The following is a 7,235-nucleotide window of genomic DNA, read 5'->3' as shown; positions in this document are numbered from 1 at the left end:
TTGGGGGGGGGAGGGGATGGAGCAGGGTAACAGCACCTATATAAGACAAAGCCCCAATATCAAGACTGTCCTTATAAAAATTGGGACATCTGGTCACCCTCCTGTTGGTTGTGATTCAGACTATACACTCATCCAAGGGAAAAAGAACCCCTCCCCCACAACACACACACACCTGGTCCTTGGGTCACAGAGCAGAGAGTCATAAGCAAGGTTATTTGACCACCTGCTCCAGGGAGGGAGAAAGTGGGCAAGGAGTAGATGGGGAACAGGCACAGCCTTACATCCACCCCTCAACCACTCAGTGGGTAGAGTAGCCGAGCCTTCATAACAGGAGAGGTACATGAAGAAGGGAGCAATAATACACTCTGTTGGGGTAAGCCAATAGTCAAGGATTCTCTCAGGAGCAAGGAGGAAAATGCGACTCTGAAGGGCGTGTCTGTGGCACTGTACCTACTGAGGGTACTGACTCGTTTCACGGGACTGTGCCTGAAGTCACAAATCTAGCCCATGATCATTAATATTTATTATATTCCAGAATCCCCAAAACGTGCTGGGCACTGAACAGACATATAAGGCGACATCATGCTGACCAATGTGTATAAAAGTGTTCTCAATTTTTAATGTCAACAAAACCAGTTTACAAATATAGTTAAACATTCATCGGCAGTGCTTAAACTTAGATGTAAGCGATGACGGTAACTGTAGAAAGAGAAGTGAAACATATTAGCTGGCATAGGGAAAAGAGACTAAGTGTAAAGCAAAAAGCGAACAGCATAAATGTTGAAAAGGAAATTCTACATTTAAAATGATTCCAGCAGGAACAACTGAGAGGGTTATTAGCAAACACAAGTAGTTATTTTTGACATGTTTTATCTTAATGTTTCTTTAAAGTAAAGAAATCATGACTAGAAACCCTAGGTTCAAAGTTAAAATATAGGAATGACAACTACAGTAAGACAAGACCATTTTCACCACTAATCCAACCCTAGAGAATGACAATCTTCCTAACCTTCCTTTTAAAGAAAACATAATTAGACAATAGACTAGACTTGCTTTTGATATTATTTTTACCTTTTGTTATGAAGACAATTGCAATACACACACAAGTTCAACCACTGAATTTTTGCTGTAGAAATTCAAATCTAGCTTCTGAACACACACACGCATCTCAACACACAATGGTGTAAATTGAATCAACTCCCTTAGGAGGAAAGGCCTGGCTAGCAGATTCTTCAGTTCTTTGTAGTACCCACCTTCGCTCTCTTGTTGTAGAGAAAAGGTCCATCACCAGGATCCTTTAGAAACCTGGGGCAAATTCTCCCTTCATTTATACTGGCATCACTTCATTGAAGTCAATGGTATAATTGAGAGGAGAGTGTTTAAAGGAAGACCACTTCAAACCTGCAATTTTTTTGTTAAGCCTTTTCTAGAAGAACATTTCATCTTCCCCCTACATCTGTATTTGTGTTAATCCCTATCAACCCAACAGGTTCCAAATTAATTAAGCAAACCTCCTTTCACCAAGGTTATACAGATTGCATAGAAAGAACCCCCGTTATAAAAATACACCTTTTGTTTAACTACACACACCAAATACAATTGTCAATGCAGTAGACAGGTAAAGCAGTGTAATATAGTACCGCACAATCTGTGGGCTCTGTAAGAGCTGGAAAAGGAGTATTTATATAGTGGTAAACTAAATTATGCAAGACATGAGTGTTCTTTAGTTGTGTGATCAGAAAGCAGTTGATTAGTAGGGATATAGGGAGTGACTAGCAAAAATCTTGATTTATCCCCTTCCACAAAAGTATCTTCTCATTACTGATCCTTGTGCATTTAAGATGTAAAACCTTAGGCACTGTTTGCCCTGCCAACCTTCCCCCCACTCCAGGATGTAACTACCTCGTAGTTTTTGCATGTCTCTCTCTGGAGTTTCATTTGGAGGAGGTAAGTTGCTGGCTGTTTTCAGTGACCTGCCTTTTGCATGGCTGCCCTCGTTGAATGTTCAATGCACATGATGTGTCAGCAAAGTATGGACAATTCTTTATTTACCGGAGGGAGGAGGGAGAGTGTGGTGGAAAAGGGGAGAGGGCAGCTTCTTACCGACATGCTCTTTCCGCACAGCCTGCTGGGAGAAGTAGTCCAAGCTACAGCTGCCTATGAACAAAAGAAAGCAGCGGCTGTTGTTAAAGTAGCTCACCTAAAACGCCTTCCAGAATACAAGGGTTTACGCCGCTTCCGTCACAAGTAAAACTTGCAAGAGACACACACAAAAAGGAAATAAAAGTTCCTTTCTACAAATCGTGCTGGCGTTTAATTGTTTTTGAGCCAAGGTTTATTGGGAAGATCCACCCACACATACTAACTACTTTGGGATCATCATAGAAGTAGGACAGCGAATGAAACATGCCACTTTGATTCAGTATTTTAGATCTCAAACAATGCGAATTCCTGTTCCTATGTCTTTTCTTTTTTGTTTTGCACAAAAGGACTGTCACATAGGAAATCTTTCCTACTGTGTATAAGATGCATTTAATTGTATTATAGGAGCAGAAAGAATTCTCCAAAGCATAATCACATTGGAATTTTATTTTATGCCAGAAATTCAGCTTCCTGTCAAGGCAGGAGAACAAAACAATGGTCATGGCTTTCAAAAGAATGAATAGTTTTAAACGAATTGTTCTGTGCCTTTTCTCTTAACTTCAGCTTGTATTTATGAACCTAACCTTGATTGTATAATAAAACAAGGGCATCGTCGTTCATTTATTTATTTATTTGCTAGCGCTCAGTAAAATTCTGGAGTAATTTCTTGCTTTCAGACCTCAGGGCGATCAACTGGGGTATAAATATGCAAATACTTGTAACCCCTCTGGGGACTGTAAAAAAAAAATAAATCGGTTGCTTAGCCTCAAGCTTTCAAAAGCAGTGGGGGCATTTGTGCCTTACAATGCAAGCCATGTTGCCAATAAGGAGCTCTCTGGTGATCCTTTTATAGAGACTCTAACGCATAAATGGCACTGTCGTAGATATCCCTCACGGTCTCTTGCCTGGGTAATTACTTTAAGTTTCAGCTCCCCCTCCCCCCCACGTTAACCTTGGATCCATAGTTTCTGACGCTGCCTCTTGCCTCCTCTTCCCCACTACATCAGCTGTTACTTTTCATTTCATGGCTCACTGGTGAAACTCTTGAACTCTTTTCTCTTTACAGGTCCAACCTGTTTTCTTCCTACATGCTTTTGACTTTTCTCAAGGTCTCCTCTTTTATCACGTTAACGCCTTGCTTGCTAATAAGTGTTCGGGGAGGGGGGTGGGGAAGGAACCTGCTTGTGTGTCAAACCGGTCAGGGATGCGAGTTCCATTAGTCAATGGTGAAACTGATCAAGAGAGACCTGTGAATTACCAGCTCATGCATCTCCCCGGAACCACGTTGGTCATTTACAAAGAGATCGTGCTGCATTGGCAAAGGCTTTGTTCGAAAAACAAGGGCGAGCAAGAGTGGGGAAGCAAAGATTGGCTTCCCCACATTACCACCATGGTGTTCTGGGGGCTGGCAGGACTGTAACCACCAAAATGAGGCATATAAAAGAAAGCTCCACCTCCCACCCTCCAGGTCTGGAGGAATTATTTTTCCCTCCCCCCCATGCTATCAGTCATATGTAGGGGTGGTGATTGGTTGATTGTCCTTTGTAGCGATATCAGTCCTGTGGTAGCAGTAGAACTGAGACTAGTATTACAGCGATTAAAAAAACAACAACACTTTTTTTTTTTAAAATAACCAAAGCAGCAAATGACAGTGTTTGATGATCAGTGTATGGTCATCACCAGCACATTAAAGGGGGTGAGAAGAGAGAAAAATCTTCTGGATAGTATGATTCAAAGGGGGGGAAAAATACAACTGTTAAGGTTTGTTGTTAGAGAGATGGGGGGGGGGATAATATCTTTTAATGGACCAACTTCTGTTGTTGAAAGAGACAAGCTTACACAGAGCTCTTCTTCAGGTATAAGCTTGCTTCTCTCACCAACAGAAACTGGTCCAGTAAAATGTTACCTCAGCCATATTGTCTCTAATATCCTGGCACCAACACTGCATACAAAGTTTGTTGTTGTTTTTGCAATGCGTGAACAGCTGGTGAGATAGCTACACACCTTCCCACAATCAACTTCTCAGTTTATGGGGAGAGCACAGGCAGGGCAGTTTCCCCACTTTACCCAGCCATATTGCAAGGTGGCATCATAATATTAGAGCTGGCTTTAAAACAAAAAACAAACAAACAAACAAAAAGAAAGAAAGAAAGAGCAAGCATGTTTAAAAAGTGAATTCTGTTTTTCCATCCATATTTGAAATTTCAACTAGTAATAAACAAAACAAAACCAAAAAACCCAACCTCCAACCAGCTCTAAACATCATCGCATTGTAATAATATGGCCAAGTAGTTTTCTAAAACATACAGGTTGGGACATCAAGAGATGTGGCAACCTTACACATGCCCCACCAAATGTTTATACTATGTGACTCTCTTTGCGTATGGGATAATCCATTGGAGTAAGTATCTGAGTGTTTCACAAACATCAGTTCATTTACATTGACAAAACCCAGGTGAGGAGGTGGTGTTACCACCATTTTATAAACAGGGAGTAGCTAAAGCAGAGAGATTAAGGTTTAGACAAAAGCTCATGCCCAAATAGATCTGTAAGTCTTTAAGGTGCCACCGGACTCCTCATTGTTTTTGTGGATACAGACTAACACGGCTACCCCCGGATACTTAAGGTTAAGGGTATCCACTAATTGGGGTTCACAATTTGAGATTCCTATGAAGTTCTCTGAAAAAATCAGGTCCTCATATGTTCAAAGTACAGCTCTCATTGACTTCTGTTGGAGTGGTGAGCGCTCAGCACTTCTGCAAATCAGGCACCCAGGAAGTGAGGAACCCACAATTAGTGACCATATGGGAACATTTTTGTTTAAGTGACTTACCCAGCATCATACAGGAACTCTGTGGCAGAGGTAGGGATAGAAGCCAGTTCCCTAGGGGCTGCATTCAATTCCTTAACCATGAGCCCATTTATCTTCCTGCAGCCCCCTGCCTCATTCACATCATCTTCAACGAACGAAGCAGGGGTCCTTGCAAGAGAGTTGACTCACCCGTGGGGCACTCCTTTGTGACCAAGTGTGGCATAGCAGGGTCACCTCATTTACCACCCCTTGCCTACAGCCAGTCCAGTCCTGCTTGGTCTGCCTCTTCTTGTGACTGAGCCCTCCAGCCAAGTCATTTACAGTCCCCATCCCTTCTGAAGGGCAGGTAACAGTGTCCCAAGCAGACTATATTCCAGCATCCTTGAGGTCTTCAGCCCAACTCTGGGCCCTGTGGTTCTTACTTGCTCTCATCTCAGGGCTTTCAAAAGCCCAGCTCCTTACATCAGTGGGGTTCATGCCACCTCCCTGTTGCCTGACAGGAGATAGGAAGGGTCTGGGGTCTCCTCTTGGTTCCAGCCCATGGTTCCTGTAGTGAGCAGACAAGGTCTGTTTACACAGACCCAGCCCCTGCTACCTCCCAGGGCTTCACTTTATCTCAGCCGGTCAGTGGGCCTTCCCCTCAGCCTCTTCCTGGGCCCACTGCATAGCTGCATTCTTCTCAAGCTCCACAGCCTCTTAAGATTCATGCTTCTTTTAGAGCCCCCAACAAGTCCCAAATGAAGGTACAAACTTAAACCACATCTGCCTTCTTCAGGCAGAAGCTTTCCATCCCTCTTAAAGTTTCCCATTCACTCTATCCCTCACTTGAGTGGTTCCCTGGAGGTCCAGGTCCTGCTCTTGTAATAGAGCTCACCACCACAGTTACCTCCATCCCGGTGGTTTCTCTGTCCTTTCCCTAGCCTCTTACCAGAGTTCTCTGCTCAGGAGAAAATACCAGGGCCAACTCTTCCCCTGGGCTTCTTCTTCAACCCTACCAGTATACTTGCTGGCTAACACTAGCTCTCCACCTCCTACTCTGAGCTTCCTCTCTTTATACTAGCCACCCAGCTCTTCCCCCAACTGGGACTCATCTTTCATTGGGCCTGGCCCACCCCCTAGGTGCAACCAAGTGACTTAATTGAGCTCTCCAGTTCCAGTTAACTCTTTCAGAGCAAACGTGAGATATAAACCCCCTCACTATCCTACTGACAACACCAGCCTCCTTCACTGCACAATCCTCATTCATCCCCAGAGGATCTATCCTATGCAATGAAGGAGGCAGAGGGTCTGTGGGGAAAGAAAATAGTATGTGATCATGAAATTAAAGACTGTATCACCATGCATATGCACAAGGGAGCAAATTAAGGTTTCACAGGCAAACTTAATTCCTACATTTAAAAAAAAGCAAACTGGAAAAACAAATTCCATTACTACCCATCTCCACTTACTGTCCCCTCTGCCTCCCAGTCCAAATCTCCCGCCCTGAGCTCCTCGTTGACGCACAGTCCCTACCCTTTCCCCTGCATCCCTGGTGCCAGTTTTGTCCCAGTCTCTTTGCCCAGTTGGTCCCAGTTCTCCCCCAGCACTCTGGCTCCTCATCAATCTCTCCTTGTCCCAATCTACTCTCCCTGAGCCCCAAAGCCAGACCTGCCTCTAGTCTCTGACTTTGGAACAGGAAGCTTCTTCCTCTTTGCTGCCTGGACCTAGCAGAGTGGTCACTAAGAACACAGCCTCCCTGCTCTCAGTTCATGCACCTGGACCTGGCCCAGCCTGCAGCAACCCACAGCTACAAGTGCAGGGAAAGCCCGGCTCAGTCCCAGACTGGAGCATGCTCGGTGTGGACGGAATCCTCAAAGACTTTAGCTGCTATAATCAAAGACAACTCTACTGAGTGTCCAAACTGCAATTTTTCAAAGGTTTATAACTTAATCAAATTTGGGCAGATTTTCACGGGAATTGCAAACGTCACATCCCCGACACAAAGACCACCCCCGTGCCAAATGTCAAATCCCTGCTCAAAAGCATAGGGGTGCTGGGTCTTTTCAAAGAAAAGGTCACCAGAAAATTTTAACCTGGGCAAAACATCATAAATCTCTAGCCTTGTTCTCAGAAAAGACGGAATCATTTTGGCCGATATTTTCCAAACACATTCAGGCTGAGGCAGTAACCGGGCATGGAAAATTTCAGCCCAAATGGTTAAACTTTGATTAAATTATAAGCAACAGACAACAGGGTCCTATCATAGGAAGTTTCTTGCAACTTTAATAGCTGGGGCTACTGG

General features: G+C 43.9%; 1 long non-coding RNA gene across 2 annotated transcripts; it reads right to left on the bottom strand.

The window, feature by feature from the left end:
* Positions 1–500: 500 nt before the first annotated feature.
* LOC122462227 lies at positions 501–5,973 on the bottom strand. 2 transcript variants are annotated; one of them, XR_006284658.1, is made up of 3 exons: positions 5,883–5,973; positions 4,976–5,521; positions 501–2,157 (listed from the first exon to the last, which is right to left on the bottom strand). It is a non-coding gene; the product is annotated as an uncharacterized LOC122462227 (long non-coding RNA). The 2 variants fall into 2 exon arrangements; XR_006284657.1 differs by having other exon boundaries at positions 533–2,157; positions 4,976–5,501; positions 5,883–5,962.
* Between the last annotated feature and the right edge of the window lie 1,262 nt (positions 5,974–7,235).

The sequence above is a fragment of the Chelonia mydas genome, chromosome 1 (genome assembly GCF_015237465.2).
Source record: "Chelonia mydas isolate rCheMyd1 chromosome 1, rCheMyd1.pri.v2, whole genome shotgun sequence".
In the NCBI taxonomy this organism is placed as follows: Eukaryota; Metazoa; Chordata; order Testudines; family Cheloniidae; genus Chelonia; species Chelonia mydas.
Note: the sequence above shows the minus strand (reverse complement) of the source record. Positions and strands in the feature narration are given on the sequence as shown.